The sequence below is a fragment of the Acanthochromis polyacanthus genome, chromosome 22 (assembly GCF_021347895.1).
Source record: "Acanthochromis polyacanthus isolate Apoly-LR-REF ecotype Palm Island chromosome 22, KAUST_Apoly_ChrSc, whole genome shotgun sequence".
Taxonomy (NCBI): domain Eukaryota; kingdom Metazoa; phylum Chordata; class Actinopteri; family Pomacentridae; genus Acanthochromis; species Acanthochromis polyacanthus.
In genome coordinates this window covers 28611750-28630178 of record NC_067134.1, presented here as the reverse complement: position 1 = coordinate 28630178, position 18429 = coordinate 28611750, and the positions used below count along the sequence as shown (strand labels likewise).

Sequence of the window (18429 nt, the reverse complement as noted above, 5' to 3'; positions counted from 1 at the left end):
TTCTACACTTATTTCCATCCGAAAGTAATCCAGCAGGAATAGAAGAGCCGTTAGTCTGTCTGTTATCACACAGCGCCCTCATGTGGTCATTTACAGCTGGTACATGTGTTCATGAGTTTCACTAATCTGAACGAAACAATGTGGTGAAATTACTGATATATGAATAAAAACAGCCAGAATACTCCGAGTAAGCCACATTTAGTGAGTCTAAAAGCAGCAGATCCAGAACCAGAGGAAGATTTAAACCTGAGAACTGATTCAAATCATTTTAAAATCATGTGAAACCGTTTAAACTGCATGTAGGTTAGGAGGAGTTTAGCTGTAAAATACTGCTGTAATGAGCAGAAAGTGATTCAACACGACAAAGATGTTCAAGAACAGGACGCAAAGTGAGAAAACACAACGTGAACGCACAGAAACGTGAAAGAATGACATCACTCAGTAACTGGATGAGTTACCACGGCAACAACAAACCAGTCCCTGCTGTGTTCTTCAACCCTTAAATCTTCCAGAAAAATCCTAAAAATATCTAAAGTGATTCCTCTAATATTGTTTTCATAACATTCAGATAAAAATCAACCAAATTCCAGCAAATTTCTCTGGATTTTGGCTGATTTTATCTGAATGTTCTTAAGAAACATTTTTTTAGCATTTCTTTTTTTTTTCCACCAAAAATGTTCAAAAATTTCCCCAAAATGTTGAAGATGTGTTCACTTAGAAATGTCCTTATTGTTAGAAGAAAATCATTTTTTGACTGATAAATCCAGTGTAGACATAGTTAAAGTGGTAAATGACTGTTGTAGCTGTAAATGTTTAATGGAATATCTCCATAGGGGTACAGAGGAACATTTCCTGTGTTCTAATGCTACATTGTGTGAGCTAATGGTGCTGAAAGGCTCATTGATGATTAGAAAACTAAAAAACATTTCTCAGTTTTTGCCTAGAAGCTGAATGTGTTGTGAAGCTGGGTTTATGGTCTGGCACTCGTCGTTTTCTCACAGCTTTTATTGGACAGTTCCAAGTATTTAGGACATCAGTAATAAAGTGGATTTTCACATTTGGGACCTTTAATGTTGGAGTTTTGTTTTCTAAGACTCTAACTGCTGCTTATGGAGTGATTTTTAGTTTCTATGATCATTTAGACCTTGTTTAAATCCAGCACAGCATAAAGCAAACAGAGCAACAACATTCCAGCAGACTTCCAGTCAGGCAGCAACGGGGCAGCTCACTGCAGGCCCTGATTGTTGTCATTCTGCACTTCCTGGTTGTAGCCGGGCGGGTGGTTGCAGAGGATCAGAGTTACTGAAGAGTGAGTGATTAACCCACATGGAGGGTGGTTAAAGTCAGACAGAAACCAAAGAAGAAGAAGAAAGAAATAAGAAGAGGAGGAGGGAGAGGATAAAGTTAGAGAAGAAGAGGACCTGTAAAGAGTTTAAACTGGCTGACAGAGTGAGACATGGAGGAATGCTGGACGGATTATCTGTCCCTCTGGACTCTAATCTCTGAACACCTCTCTAAAGACCTTTGCTTTGTGGATTATTGACTTTGGAGCTTCTGCAGGCCGCCATGTTTGGAGTTTTTGAGCGGTTTGTGGTGATTTTCTGCAGTAAAACTACAGAGTGAATGACTGCTGGAACTGTTTAATAACTTAACTGTGTGTCTGTGGACCTGCAGGACGTTCAGTGTGTAGATGCTTGGAGTCCAGACGGTTCATATCTGCTCTCTGAGGGTCCCTGCTGTGTGATTGTGTTGTGATTGTGTATCCTCTGCTCTGTGGGCACTGAGGCTTTGATCCCTGAAGCAGCAGAGGTCACACAGGAGGTCACATTTGTAGTTTTCCAGAAGAACACGAGTGTTTTGGTGGACGTTGGACTACAGGGTGGACTAGAGACTCTAGTTTTCGTGGAGGGTTGAAGTTCTTCTGACACCATGTGACGGTTCATGAGACCAGAGAACGGAGTAAATTATCTCCAATGGATACGGGAGCAGACGCTGGTCCACCACATGAGGTCTGTGAAGATCTGACAGGGGAGATGGACAGAGAACAAGAAGAAGAAGAGGAGGAGGAGGAGGAGGAGGAGGAGGAGGAGGAAGGGTTTGTTGTTGTAAAAGGAGGAGATGGAGGGTTCAGCTCAGTCTCCTCTTCCTCTAACTCCTCCATGCCCTGCTCCTCCTCTCTGTCTCCTCTGGCTGGTGTGGAGGACGACGAGATGCTGACCGGCTGTTCCAGGACCTTCCCAGGACTGAAGCTGTTCAGGAGGTGAGTCTGCTCTAACACAGGGCCGGCTGTGGATCAGGTGGTAGAGCGGGTCGTCCAATGATCGAAGGGTCGGCGGTTCGATTCCCGCTCTCGCCTAGTCATGTGCTGCATGCCGAAGTTTCCTTGGACTTCCTTGTTCTGAACCCCGAATTGCCTACCAGTGACTGTTCCACTGGTGTATGAATGTATACTGACTGATGTTGCAGGCTGATTAGCAACCTGCACATTAGTGTCTGGGTGAATGGGAGCAATTGTTGTAAAAGCGCTTTGAGTACTCTGATGAGTAGAAAAGCGCTATATAAGAGCAAGTCCATTTAACATCCTGGTGTAACATCTAGCACTGACCAGCAGGTGGAGCCGTCTCCTCCTGTCCTCTGAGGATGTGAACAGATGTGGTCAGACTGAGATAAGGTCTCTGAGGTGTTTCTGCTCACAGACGCTCACTGAACACACTGAGAGTTTGAAATGTTTTAGAAAGTCTGAGTTCTAGCTGCAGACCTGATAGTCACTGAGCTGCTGGTGGAGAATGTTTTTCTGCTGGTGGAGAACGGTTTTCTATTATTAGAGAACGTTTTTCTGCTGGTGGAGAACGTTTTTCTGTTAGTGGAGAACGTTTTTCTGTTAGTAAAGAACGGTTTTCTATTATTAGAGAACGTTTTTCTGCTGGTGGAGAACGTTTTTCTGTTAGTGGAAAACGGTTTTCTGTTAGTGGAGAACGTTTTTCTGTTAGTAGAGAACGGTTTTCTGTTAGTAGAGAACGTTTTTCTGTTAGTGGAGAACGTTTTTCTGTTAGTGGAGAACGTTTTTCTGTTAGTAAAGAACGGTTTTCTGTTAGTAGAGAACGGTTTTCTGTTAGTAGAGAATGTTTTTCTGTTAGTAAAGAACGGTTTTCTGTTAGTAGAGAACGGTTTTCTGTTAGTAGAGAACGTTTTTCTGTTAGTAGAGAACGGTTTTCTGCTGGTGGAGAACGTTTTTCTGTTAGTAGAGAACGTTTTTCTGTTAGTAGAGAACGGTTTTCTGTTAGTAGAGAACGGTTTTCTGTTAGTAGAGAACGTTTTTCTGTTAGTAGAGAACGGTTTTCTGCTGGTGGAGAACGTTTTTCTGTTAGTAGAGAACGGTTTTCTGTTAGTAGAGAACGGTTTTCTGCTGGTGGAGAACGTTTTTCTGTTAGTGGAGAACGTTTTTCTGTTAGTGGAGAACGTTTTTCTGTTAGTGGAGAACGTTTTTCTGTTAGTAAAGAACGTTTTTCTGTTAGTAGAGAACGGTTTTCTGTTAGTAGAGAACGTTTTTCTGTTAGTGGAGAACGTTTTTCTGTTAGTGGAGAACGTTTTTCTGTTAGTGGAGAACGGTTTTCTGTTAGTAGAGAACGGTTTTCTGTTAGTAGAGAACGTTTTTCTGTTAGTAAAGAACGGTTTTCTGTTAGTAGAGAACGTTTTTCTGTTAGTAGAGAACGGTTTTCTGCTGGTGGAGAACGTTTTTCTGTTAGTAGAGAACGGTTTTCTGTTAGTAAAGAACGTTTTTCTGTTAGTAGAGAACGTTTTTCTGTTAGTGGAGAACGTTTTTCTGTTAGTAGAGAACGTTTTTCTGTTAGTAGAGAACGTTTTTCTGTTAGTAGAGAACGGTTTTCTGTTAGTAGAGAACGTTTTTCTGTTAGTGGAGAACGTTTTTCTGTTAGTGGAGAACGTTTTTCTGTTAGTAAAGAACGGTTTTCTGTTAGTAGAGAACGTTTTTCTGTTAGTAAAGAATGGTTTTCTGTTAGTAAAGAACGGTTTTCTGTTAGTAGAGAACGTTTTTCTGTTAGTAGAGAACGTTTTTCTGTTAGTAGAGAACGGTTTTCTGTTCGTAGAGAACGTTTTTCTGTTAGTAGAGAACGTTTTTCTGTTAGTAAAGAACGGTTTTCTGTTAGTAGAGAACGTTTTTCTGTTAGTAAAGAACGGTTTTCTGTTAGTAGAGAACGGTTTTCTGTTAGTAGAGAACGGTTTTCTGTTAGTAGAGAACGGTTTTCTGTTAGTAGAGAACGGTTTTCTGTTAGTAGAGAACGGTTTTCTGTTAGTGGAGAACGTTTTTCTGTTAGTAGAGAACGTTTTTCTGTTAGTAGAGAACGTTTTTCTGTTAGTAGAGAACGGTTTTCTGTTAGTAGAGAACGTTTTTCTGTTAGTGGAGAACGTTTTTCTGTTAGTGGAGAACGTTTTTCTGTTAGTGGAGAACGTTTTTCTGTTAGTAAAGAACGTTTTTCTGTTAGTAGAGAACGTTTTTCTGTTAGTAGAGAACGTTTTTCTGTTAGTAAAGAACGTTTTTCTGTTAGTAGAGAACGTTTTTCTGTTAGTGGAGAACGTTTTTCTGTTAGTAAAGAACGTTTTTCTGTTAGTAGAGAACGTTTTTCTGTTAGTGGAGAATGTTTTTCTGTTAGTAGAGAACGTTTTTCTGTTAGTGGAGAACGTTTTTCTGTTAGTAAAGAATGGTTTTCTGTTAGTAAAGAACGGTTTTCTGTTAGTAGAGAACGTTTTTCTGTTAGTGGAGAACGTTTTTCTGTTAGTAGAGAACGGTTTTCTGTTAGTAGAGAACGTTTTTCTGTTAGTAAAGAATGGTTTTCTGTTAGTAAAGAACGGTTTTCTGTTAGTAGAGAACGTTTTTCTGTTAGTGGAGAACGTTTTTCTGTTAGTGGAGAACGTTTTTCTGTTAGTGGAGAATGTTTTTCTGTTAGTAGAGAACGGTTTTCTGTTAGTAGAGAACGTTTTTCTGTTAGTGGAGAATGTTTTTCTGTTAGTAGAGAACGGTTTTCTGTTAGTAGAGAACGTTTTTCTGTTAGTAAAGAATGGTTTTCTGTTAGTAAAGAACGGTTTTCTGTTAGTAGAGAACGTTTTTCTGTTAGTGGAGAACGTTTTTCTGTTAGTGGAGAACGTTTTTCTGTTAGTGGAGAACGTTTTTCTGTTAGTGGAGAACGTTTTTCTGTTAGTAGAGAACGGTTTTCTGTTAGTAAAGAACGGTTTTCTGTTAGTAGAGAACGGTTTTCTGTTAGTAGAGAACGTTTTTCTGTTAGTAAAGAACGGTTTTCTGTTAGTAGAGAATGGTTTTCTGTTAGTAGAGAACGTTTTTCTGTTAGTAGAGAACGGTTTTCTGCTGGTGGAGAACGTTTTTCTGTTAGTAGAGAACGGTTTTCTGTTAGTAGAGAACGGTTTTCTGCTGGTGGAGAACGTTTTTCTGTTAGTGGAGAACGTTTTTCTGTTAGTGGAGAACGTTTTTCTGTTAGTGGAGAACGGTTTTCTGTTAGTAGAGAACGGTTTTCTGTTAGTAGAGAACGGTTTTCTGTTAGTAGAGAACGTTTTTCTGTTAGTAGAGAACGTTTTTCTGTTAGTGGAGAACGTTTTTCTGTTAGTGGAGAACGTTTTTCTGTTAGTAAAGAACGTTTTTCTGTTAGTAGAGAACGTTTTTCTGTTAGTAGAGAACGTTTTTCTGTTAGTGGAGAACGTTTTTCTGTTAGTAAAGAACGTTTTTCTGTTAGTAGAGAACGTTTTTCTGTTAGTGGAGAACGTTTTTCTGTTAGTAAAGAACGTTTTTCTGTTAGTAGAGAACGTTTTTCTGTTAGTGGAGAACGTTTTTCTGTTAGTGGAGAACGTTTTTCTGTTAGTGGAGAACGTTTTTCTGTTAGTAAAGAACGTTTTTCTGTTAGTAGAGAACGTTTTTCTGTTAGTGGAGAACGTTTTTCTGTTAGTAGAGAACGTTTTTCTGTTAGTAGAGAACGTTTTTCTGTTAGTGGAGAACGTTTTTCTGTTAGTGGAGAACGTTTTTCTGTTAGTAGAGAACGGTTTTCTGTTCGTAGAGAACGTTTTTCTGTTAGTAGAGAACGTTTTTCTGTTAGTGGAGAACGTGTTAGAGAACAGTTTTCTGCTGCTTTCTGTGATTCACTCCAGGACTGTTCGTGTAGAAGTGTGTGTCTGTGTGCGTAACCTTGCCAGCGGGTCAGTCGTAATGGTGAGCATAGGGGACACGATTCCCACGGCAACGGGGTCTGCAGTTGTCATGCCGACAGCAGCAGCCATGACAATCCTGCCTCCAGCTGGCTGAGATGAAGCGTTGGTGGACCGAGGCGTCCTGGTGTTGGAATCAAACGCTCCTCATCATCAGCTGCAGTCTGATGTGACCCATGACCCCACTGGTGGCGGTTTCCCACTCTGACTGCTGATCTGCTGACAGGAGGAGATGTTCCTCAGAGTCCTGGAGGTCCTGGTTCACAGCTTTAGAGAGATCACTGGAAAACTACGACGTGATGATTCTCAGTGACTCATTTAAACTCATTTAAACTCTTCAGAGTCGTGCTGTTTGCTTCCGTGTTTCTCTTTAGAGACTCGTGTGTGATTTTGTGCCTTGTGTGGTTTTCTTTGGATGGTTTTTCTTTGGATTCTTCGGATGGTTCATCTCCACACAGCTTTCCATATCATCACATCTCCACCTCTGTTCTTCTCTGTCAGGACCTTACATCCAGTGTTGTAGTCCTGTCCAGGTTCACACCAAACATCTGGACTCCATCTGAGCTGAAAACATGTCTTGGTGTCTTCTGACTAATAATCATCAGGTTTCTTTCCTTGTTCTTCAGCAAACATTAATGTTGCAGGTTTGATGTTGTTCTTAGCTGCTTCCATAGAGGTTGATGTTCTCCTCTGTCCTTTACTCTGAATGAGCTCTTCTAAAATCTCTGGTTTCCATAGAACCCTGTACCAAGGATGAAGCAGAGGTTCCTCAGAGCTAGACTGTTCCATTAGCGAACTGTCTAGTGGTACTGCTGGTGTAGAACCTTCTGGTTAGTGGTTCTACCACTGGTTCTAGACCTTCTGATTCCTGCTGCAGCTGTTTCAGATGCTTTTTACCTGGTTCCAGGTGTTTCTGCCTTTTCTTTGCCATCTTTGTGACGTCTCACAGTCAGAATTTTCCTTTCTTCAGGTGATTCTTTGGTGGAACCATGATGGAGACATGGTCCACAGGTCTACCACTGAGGACATCATGTTCTCAGCTCATCATGGAGCCATCATTTGGTGACAGTGATCACAGCTGGGTTCCTCTGGTTCTTCCTACTTTGTTGTCTGGATTTCCAGCTGTTTAGTTTAGTTTTTCTGAACCTTTTCTCATAATCATAATGTTCCACTTCCTCTGGTAGGTGTCCACCACATGGAGCCCTGATGCAGACCTGGGCTTCGTTTTATCTCCATGTTCATGATGTTAGGCTGCTTGTAAACTACAGGTGGACTCAGTTTGAATGCAGAAAGCAGATGTCAGATAACAGCTGGATTCACTTTGTTGAACTGTTTCTAGTTTGGGTCTCAGAGTGTTTGATGGTTAGAAGAGGAAACGGAAAAAAGTGATCGATGTGAAGGGATGTAACTGCACCAGGGTTATTATTATTGTTATTATTGTTCAGTAAGTTGCTGCAGCTCTAACAGGAACATTAAAGCTTGTTGCATTAGAACAGTGCGGTCTGTCATGTTCACGGTTTATTCTGTGTGGGTTAATAAGCAGTGAGTCGCTGTAGGATGGATGTATATCAGCCCTCAGTGTCGTGTCTCAGCCTCTATCAGCCGCTCTGTTTCCTCTTTCTGTTGTGTGATTGTGTGTTTTTGTGTGTGAACGTTTATCAGCAGATTTGCGCTCAGCTTGTCGAGGAAGTGCTGTGGGTTATTTTAGTCTCTCTGAGCCACGCCCACTGCTCTCTCTCTCTTCTTCCCTCCTACCGATCCGCTCTGAGAGCTCCACAGATCACAGCCACCAGAGGATAGATAGAAAGATAGAACGGTTCCTCCTCCGTCCACAGAGCAGAAACACCAGTGGATGGATAAGTTCCTGCTGCAGGTCACAGGTTGGGTCCTGACTTATTCTTCTGCTGTGTTTATTTAACATCTTTAGCATTAATCTGACTCTCTCTGAGAGCTAACTTCTGTTTTCTGTGTTGGATTGCAGCCGATAGTTTGTGTTGTGTTTATTTAGCATCCATAAAGTGTGTCCAGCAGATAGTTTGTGGTTTGGTGAAGTGATGCGGTGCTGCTTCTGGTCCACTCACACACACAGAGGAGTTTAATCAGCTGATAAAAGCAGTGTTCAGGACTAATAAGGAGATCCATCCTGCAGTATCAGGGTTCATCAGTGCTGTAGGTTTTATTCACTTCAATGAGGAAAAAGACTGCTGAACAAAGTTCTCCATGGTGTTCAAAGTGTTTTGTCGGAACGTCTCTGCTTCACTTTATTCAGCTTTAAAGATGTGAGTCAGCACAGGAGACCATCAGTCACTGTTTGGCTCATTTTAAATATGCACCAGTATTATTATTATTATTATTATTATACACAGCACTAGACATAGCGCTAATATTATTATTATTATTGCTGTAGTTGTAGTAGAAGTGTATGACAATGATAATAATAATAATATGTAGTTGTAGTAGTAATATTAATATTTGATTATTATTATTATATGTAGTACGAGACATCGTGGTAGTGTTATTATTATTATTATTATTATTATTATTGTTGTTGTTGAAGCATCCAATAATAACAATAAGAATGTTAATTTATTATTATGATGATGATTATTATTATAGCGGTTCGCTGACATTCGGTGAGTTTCCTGTCTGCAGATCTTTCCTCTGAACGTCCTTCGGTAGCTCATGTCGTTCCACACAGACTGGAAGCTCATCGCTCTGATCCACATGTAGTTTAACTACTAAAAGTGAGTTTATGTTCACCATGTGTCCACCTTCTGCTGTGAGAACACGCTGATGGAAAACCTAAAAGCTGAACTATCTGTGCTTTAATCACTGTTTCCATCACAACAGACGTGTAGAAAACATGTTGATGGAATGATAATAATAAAAACCCACAGCAGTTCTTTTCTCTTCTTACTGTTTGGTTTCAGGCTTCTTTTATTATTGTAGCTGGATTCTTATAGAAAGGGAACATGTTTTTCTCAGGACATGGATCTAAACGTGTAAACAGGTCGTTGATTAGCTTTTTCTGGACAGTTTCCCAGAGAATCATGTTTGACCAAGTATCCTCTGTCTGTGGTGTTTAATGAGTGATTAATTAAAGGAGTCAGACGTTAGCGTGAAACACTGAGCTGATGTTTAGCAGAAGCAGGCTGCCGTTAGTGGAAGCTTTCATCTCTTCTCAGACGGAGCTGCTGAGGATTACTGTGAACAGGATTACCAGGTGTGTCAGTGGAAATGTGTGGGTTTTGGCCCACATAGAGCTGCTGTTTGGACTGAAAACATGAAGCGTTTAGAGCGACAACAGAGAGAGAACATCACAGATAAACCCTGCTGGAAACTCCTGATGTCAGGCTGGAGAAACATCAGAGGAGCTTCCAGAGGAGGCGTTAGTCACCGTTAGCGTGCTGCCTAATCAACCTATTTTACAGTTTTTATACGTAATCTGACATCAGCGGCTCCTCAAACATCAGTCTGTTAAATGTCCACAACCTGGTTTAGTTCCAGAGATACACGTCCTCATGTTTCCTCCCTGATCCTCTGGATGTTCAGAAAGCAGACTGTTAGCGGTACTACAGTACTGTTAGCGGTACTACAGTACTGTTAGCGGTACTACAGTACTGTTAGCGGTACTACAGTACTGTTAGCGGTACTACAGTACTGTTAGCGGTACTACAGTACTGTTAGCGGTACTACAGTACTGTAGTTCAGTCAATACTGTTAGCAGTCTGGGGGAAGTTTTAGTTCCTCCAGAGAGAGGAGGACTGAGAACCACCCTGCTGCTACCGCTGATCTCATCTGTTGAGAAATATCACTGAAAGGTCAGATGATTCTTCAGCGAACAGCTCTACAGTACTGTAGTACGGCTATCTGTGGAGTATTATCAAAGACAAATACTTTAGAAAGACCACAGTATGCTGGAAATCCAGACAACAAAGTAGGAAGAACCAGAGTAAATCCAGCTGTGATCACTGTCCCCTAATGATGGCTCCATGATGTCCTCAGTGGTAGACCTGTGAGCTTTGTGTCCATCATGGCTCATGTGAAAAAGAATCACCTTAAGAGGCAGAAACACCTGGAACCAGATAAAAATCATCTGAAACAGCTGCAGCAGGAATCAGAAGGTCTAGAACCAGTGGTAGAACCACTAACCAGAAGGTTCTACACCAGCAGTTCTACTAATCAGAGCTAAAATGACTCCATCCAGCTCTGATAAACTGACAGTCGGGTGCTTCAGGCTGGACTCAGGTGTTATCAGTGGAAACCAGACAGTAGCTAATGCTAATGCTAATGCTAATCTCTCTAAGAACTCCTCTCCTTTCTGATTAGAACCAAACTGATGATTAAACTTTACTAAAGAACATGAAGAGGACCCTGATGAGTGTTGGTTCTTTGGTCAGATGAGACACAGTTTTAGAGCTCAGATGAGTCCAGATGTTTGGTGTGAACCTGGTTTAGACTTCCAGTGGACGCGTGGTCCTTACAGTGAAGAACAGAGCTGGAGATGTGATGATAGCTGCTGAAGGTGTCGGGGAAATGACCTTTATAGATGACATTTGCTTGTAGATAAACCAAAATACTGGCTGATATGATGGCTCTGTCTGCTGACGCGTCAGAGGAATATTCCATCATGAGAACGTCTAAAGAATGCTGCCAGAACCACAGAACTGTGACACCTGACCTGAATCCAGCAGCAGAAACATGTGAAACACCTGGAGGTCCAAACTGATGAGGACCGAGTCATTAGAAGATAAAGGTGGACATTAGAGGAGATTCTAGTACTGAGTTCTGCTGTAGGGTCTGGAGTTATCATGCAGTAAATCTAGTTTTTAGTTGACATCAGAGCAAATAAGTGCTGCTGTATTTGGATGTAATTCATTTTAGTGTGATTTCTGCTGTAAGTACTCCAGGTTTGTAGTCATTCAGAGGAAACATCTCTACCAGATGACTGAACTGTAGTTTTTCCAGTCCAGAGGTGGTTTTAATGGATGTGGGCGTATGAAGAGCAGGTGTTTGAAACCAGAGCTCCAGACTGTGGTTCAGAGGAGATATCACGTTTCAACTTACCGGGGACAGTTTTAGTCTTTATTCGCCGTTTTGTTCCTCAACAAACCAAATACTAGTTTAAAAATGTGAGTTGAGTTTCGGTAGTCATGAGGAAGTACAGTTTCTGTCGATAAACAACCCTGTCAGACCCTTTGGTTTTATCTGCAGTGAGATTTCCTTTCAGTAGTTGAGGCCAGAGAAACCAAGAAGCTCCAGCAGTACCAGGCCTGGGGTGAAATGTTCTGTTTTTACAACATCAGTGACATTTTGTGTGCCTGCAGTGAACTTTAGTGAGGATAAATCTTGTTTTCATTCCACATGCTTGGATAAAAACTGGTAGAAAATGAAAATGAGTATCTTGATGAATGGTGTTGCTGGTCGTTAGCTGATGCTAAATGAGCTGCCAATTTGGATTAGACCATGAAAAGAGAAAGGAGGACAGCGAGGAGGACGGAGGAGATCAGCCGTCGGCCATCTTTATTTTATATCATAATTATTCATTGATTTGAAAACATTAAAATAAACACTGTTCTGCTTTCACTTCCTTGTTGCGCTTCGTCTCTGCTAATAAACAGATCTGCATCAGAATCAGACTTAAAATACGTTTCTTCTTCACCAGAAGTCAAAATATGAATAAAACTGGACCCAACATCTGCTGACTGACAGACGCTAGAATTAACAGATGTCCCTGAATGCCTCACATGGAGGTTGATAGTAGCTGTTAGCATGTAGCTTGTAGCCGCGCGTAGACCTAGAAAAGAGAAAAATAAAACATTTCAATGTCACATTTCCTCCTTTTCACCCAGTTTATCTCAGCTATGGATGAGTTCTGTCCATCATTCAGCTGGGAGATGATTAAAGATTCTAGATCTGTTTATATTTCCACATAAAGGAACACAACGCTGTTCCACCACTCCCAGCAACATGCAAATAAAACAACAAACACAACACAGCCGATAATCCAGGTTTAGAAAGCAACACAATCCTGATTAATCATCCATTAAATGTCCAGTTTGTTTTTCACATCAAAATCTCTCCATTCATTTAGCTGTGAATCAACAAACTCGGTCTTTAAATAAAGTTCCAAAAACCCAGATGGAATTACTTTCTATTAGACAGACTTTTTTGAGTTTCCTTTTGCATCGTGGAGTGAAATAGTTGTGACAGTGTTGGATCTGTTCATAGAACCTCCTGTGTGATGACGCCTGATAATGATCTAAAGCTAAACTTGGTGCTGTCTTCCCGTGGACGGTACTTCCTGTTTCTTCCTGGTTCTTGTGGGGCTGGTGTTCTCAGTTAAACTCTCTCTGAACGTTCTTTCTTGGCCGGTTGTGTTTCCTGCTGCTCATTCTCAGCGCCGTTTTTCCCTGAACTCGTCCTGCAGACTTCAAACGCGTAAAAATAGACGCTGGGGGAAGTTTCTGGAGTAATAATAAACCGTCATGAGTTTATCATTCATAGTGAGCCTATTTTAGATGGTTTAGGATTACAGAAGGAGCTCTTAGGAAACGAGGTCACGTGAAGCAGAAGAATTCGGTTCAATCAAACATCAGAGTCAGAATGAACGGCTGGAGGAGTTTCTAATGACGTAACTCCACCTATCTTTATTTGAACAGTGATGTTAGCAGACAAAGGCTGAATAAAGGTCAGCTTTAGAGTTGAGAAGATTTATAAGAGTCACAACTTCAGTATAAAAGTAAAAAACTAATCACAGTTCATAGTATTCACTTTATCTCTTTAGTTTTTTAGAGTTTTCAGACAAAAATCCCAATAAATCCCAACTATATCCCTATAACTACCATAGAAACAGCTGAGGAAAGAATAATACCTGATAATCATAATAAAAAGGGACTTTCTATAATAATCATGTTTATTTTAAGTACAATGAAACTATGATCTTTATTTGTTCAAATCTGATCTCACGTCCAAACTTTTGACCTCAGACATCCGCTACTGATCTAAAGTTTGGGTTCATCCAGATAATTCCATGTTTTCCATTAAACTCCCACTTTTATCCATGTGCTAACATAACTGAACAAGGGTTTTCTAATCATCAATGAGCCTTTCAGCACCATTAGCTAACACAATGTAGCATTAGAACACAGGAGTGATGGTTGCTGGAAATGTTCCTCTGTACCCCTATGGAGATATTCTATTAAACATTTACAGATAGAATAGTCATTTACCACATTAACTATGTCTGCACTGGATTTATCATTCATTTAATGTTGGCGTCACTGGAAAAAAAAGCTTTTCTTTCAACAATAAGGACATTTCTGAGTGACTCCAGGCAGTTGAACGATGGTGTATAACAGATATGTGTTTACAGTCGAAACAGAAGTTTTCATAGACTATAAAAAGACATAGTAACCTTTTTTTTCTCACTGGTCTGACATTAAATCAGACTAAAGTTTTCCTGTTTTTAGGGCAGTTAGGATTCCCAGAATTATTTCTATTTGCTTTATGCCAGAAAAATGATGAGAGACAATTTTTTAGAGCATTTTTTATTTTCTTCAGAGTGAGCAGTTTACATTTTGGTAGCAATTGGTAGCATTTCTTCAACTTAAAACCTAAACTGTGTTTATATCTATATACAGGACAGATATACGTGTATTTATATCTATACATAGACTTTAAACTAAGTTATTTTATGTTATGTTATGCTATGTTATGTTAATTTCTTATTATGTAATGTTAAAGTTTGTTAGATTTTTTATATATGTTTTTGTTACATAATTTATGTTTGTTATTTAATTTTCTATTTGTCTAGTACAAGAGGGTACTGTTCAATACCGGAGTTCAGATTCCTTGTATGTGCTCACATCCTTGGCCAAATAAAAGTGATTCTGATTCTGATATGTGCATTTCTATCTGGTATACAGGTAGATCTAAGTGTATATGTGCAGCCTTCATGTCAGAGGACTCTCCCTGTATCAGACTTCATCTCTTTGTGTGTGTGTTTGCATAACGCTCCACTATTTCTGTGTAAATATTTAACCCAACAGCTCTGGATAACCTCACACACACACACACACACACACACACACACACACACACTCTGTTGTATTTATTCCCTCCATGTAGTTCAGACCTCATCATGAACCGACTCTGTTTCTGGTTGTCCACTGATTTCATGTTTGTCCTTCTGTTGGCTGGTTTTATTCACTCACTGGAACACGTGTGTGTCATTGTGTAGCGTGTTGTTGTGTAGCGTGTTGTTGTGTAGTTTTACCATGAGTTCAGACTGTTCTTCTCTGCAGCGCTGCGTCTCATCCAGTCTGTCCTTATATAGGCAGATAGATCCTTGAAACCAGCTGAGCTCCTCCCAGGAGACAAACTCTCCATCCTGGACTCAGAGCTGCTTCTCTCTAACTTCATCCTTCAGCTGGATGGAGATAAACATGAGAACCTCCACAGCAGCAGCAGCATGTCCTCATCAGCTGGAGGTCCATGGTTTAGATAAACAGCAGGAATCCATCCTGGAGCTTCCTCACTGGAGCCAGAATGAGAGGTTTCATAGAAAGTTCTTTTATTGGTAGAAGCAGGTTCTCCTCCACACACTGAACACGCTTTTACTGTCCTTCAGAAGTTTGGAACTTCTGAAACTTTCCTGGTGTTCATTAAAGGTTCTCTAAATGCTCACATGTAGACGTTCCACAATAAATAGACAAATTATGCAATAAATTCCAAAAAATAAAGTTGTTCAATCATTTAAATCAGAAAAATAAATGTATTTTTGTTTACATGAAGAAACGTCACGTTGCTTTTATAAAATCATTTTTTATTTGTTAATTTGGCCAAAAAAAAAACTAAATCAATAATCAGGTTCCTGAGAAAAAATGCATGAAATAAATAATAAATAATCTATAAACAGTAGAGTATGATGAAATCTATATTTACATTTAGAAATGATAGAATTATTTTATAAAAATACTGTAGGTTCAGCTTATCCATTAAATGACCAGAAATTACAATATTACAGTAACCTGAAATAAATAAATAACTTTGCTTTACAAAAATATATTAATGTAACATTTTAATAATAATAATAATACATTTATACATCAATACATATAAATAAATATATGTTATGTATTTGTAGAAATGTGTTTTTGTTTGTATTTACAAACACCACATTTATCTGTGGTTTTATTTATATGGAATGATATTTTCAATTAATTAAAATTTATATAAAATAAATCTAATTAATTAACGTTTCATTTTGCAGATGTAAATATTGCAATAAATTCAAATAAATTCTAAATGACCTGACAGTAAATGAATGAACACATAAACTAACTAAATAAAACATATTTATATCTTAGAGTGGTAATAAATCCACATTTATGAATAAATATTTAATTTTATACAAATAAATAAAAAGTGTTTTAAATGTGCAATATTAGAATAAATTGTATTGTTGTGTATAAATGAATAAACTCCAGGTGAAGATCAGCTGAGAAACCTAGATTGTGTTCTTCTTGAGATGCTGGTTTGATCCTCTGGTTTGGTTCAGTCAGGTTTTATAGGTTTTATGGATGAATAAACTCCAGGTGAAGAGGAGAAGTCAGAAACCTGCATTTTATTCTTTTTAAATGAGATTATTTTTTAATGTCCTCAGAAGCCTTCCGTCTGTTCAGACCTCCAGTTCTGCGTCTTTAAAGCCTCTTTTTTTTCTGCTTCCTTCTCTGAACATGAATCTCACTTCACAGCACTAATCTGTGGATGGACGATGTTTTATCACCGAGCCTCATCTCCGCTCACTTAGACCATTATAGTCGGGATTATCATGTAGGAGATCTGTTACATAACGGAGAGGAAAACCCGTCATCTGGTGGCCTCAGTGCACGGCAACGTGAACACAGACTGTCCATGGACGGTCCAGCAGCATCAGGGTCAGAGGACAGGTCCACCGTTTGTCTTCTTAAAATGAGGACGGTCCAGGAGCATCAGAGTCAGAGGACAGGTCCCCCTCTACGTTTGTCTCCTTAAAGTGAGGACGGTCCAGGAGCATCAGATCAGAGTCAGAGGACAGGTCCCCTCTACGTTTGTCTCCTTAAAATGAGGACGGTCCAGCAGCATCAGAGTCAGAGGACAGGTCCCCCTCTACGTTTGTCTCCTTAAAGTGTCCATGGACGGTCCAGGAGCATCAGATCAGAAATCAGAGGACAGGTCCACGTTTGTCTCCTTAAAATGAGGACGGTCCAGCAGCATCAGATCAGAGTCAGAGGACAGGTCCCCCTCTACATTTGTCTCCTTAAAATGAGGACGGTCCAGGAGCATCAGGGTCAGAGGACAGGTCCCCTCTATTTGTCTCCTTAAAATGAGGACGGTCCAGCAGCATCAGAGTCAGAGGACAGGTCCCCCTACATTTGTCTCCTTAAAATGAGGACGGTCCAGGAGCATCAGTCAGAGGACAGGTCCCCCTCACGTTTGTCTCCTTAAAATGAGGACGGTCCAGGAGCATCAGAGTCAGAGGACAGGTCCCCCTCTACGTTTGTCTCCTTAAATGAGGACGGTCCAGCATCAGATCATAAATACAGAGGACAGGTCCACCATTTGTCTCCTTAAATGAGGACGGTCCAGGAGCATCAGATCAGAGTCAGAGGACAGGTCCCCATTTGTCTCCTTAAAATGAGGACGGTCCAGCAGCATCAGATCAGAGTCAGAGGACAGGTCCCCCTCACGTTTGTCTCCTTAAAGTGTCCATGGACGGTCCAGGAGCATCAGATCAGAACGTAGTGGACAGGTTCGTCTTTGAAGACCGCTTTGTCTTCAGTTTTTACAGTGAAGGACTCAACAGAACCAACAGTTTTAGATTATTTTGGGTTCTGTTTCAGCATCAACACCAGAACTTTAGATTAGATCAGATTCCACTTTGCTGTCATCAGGTTCAGGTGATCAGCTGCAATTTGGCGTATAACAGGAAGTGGAAGATTTGGAAACTATACAGAGATGTACAGGTGGATAATATATTAGAACCATGAATGTTTTTTATAATTCACCAAACACTGAGATGTTCTGCTCATATTTACAGACTGTAGAATACATCTGGAGCTGCAGTGAACATATTTGATATTAAACACATATTATGGTGATACATTATAGAGATGTATATGAATGGATATAGAAATAATGTACAGATTATTGGATGTAATAAATATACTGCAGAGATGTAATAACATGCTGCACTAGTAGATATAATATGATAAATAAATGATGTGGATTTGCTAGATAGGACACACAGTAGCTCACATTTCTACAGTTATTTAGTTCTATCTTTAATTCTATCTTTATTCTGGAACAACCAGAAGGAATTGACTCTCTGGTCTGATGTTCAGTAGTCCAGCTGGTCTCACAGCATAAATCTTCATTCCTCTCTAAGTAAATCAACACATCAATGTCCAAACTGGGCCCAGAGTGTAAATGTTTTGTGGCCTCCGTTATTCTCCAGCATTCCTGGACCTTCCTGGACATGAGGTTCACCAGAAGTTCTCCTCATGAGCCCAAAGATCTGGAGATAAACACCAAAAACCAGGAAGTGGTTCCAGGATACGTCAGCTGTAGAGCTGCACAGTTAAGATGAAATACCAGTCATGATTTAGGTTTCCTACAGTTAAATCAGCCTGATCCCACGAGATGATGATGTTTGAAACGCTCCACTCATAGAAACACCTCATGTAGATTAAACTGACATCAGAACGTCTCTTCTCTCTTTTCTCATTAACTGTTGGCTCCACTTCTGTTTTCTGCTGCAGTAACTAAATGGAGACTAGAAAGCTTCTCGGTGCGCCGCTGCTCTTTAGTTTCTCTGTGGGTGATCAGGTGTTTCAGGAAGTGAAAGCTTTTAGTGGAACAACGGGCTTCAGATGCAGCTATATTTAGATCCACATGTAGGTTAGTTACATCCAGATGTTTGGAGGAGAAACATGAGGATGAGAGCGAGAAACAAAACTGGATTTGTCTGATGCAGGGAATTTTCCGTCTTTTTGAAATATTTCAAACATTTGCTCTTTTTTGCAGTACAACTAAAACCTGTCAGTTCCTCCGTTGTTTTGCTTCCTGCAGGTCTCTCAGGCTGTTGTGGTTTAGTTTATGTTTGGTTTTACTTTTTATTTAGTTTTTCTTTCATTGTCGTGCAAGAAAGAGGAAATG

General features: G+C 40.1%; 1 protein-coding gene across 1 annotated transcript in view; it reads left to right on the top strand.

Annotated features, from left to right (window-relative positions):
- The first annotated feature begins 7968 nt into the window (after positions 1-7968).
- The window catches only part of LOC110957775 (diacylglycerol kinase zeta-like), a 107460-nt gene continuing 96999 nt past the window's right edge, over positions 7969-18429 (top strand). The window contains 1 exon segment of the mRNA XM_051943298.1: positions 7969-8108. The gene's annotated coding sequence lies outside the window, so the exon portion shown is untranslated.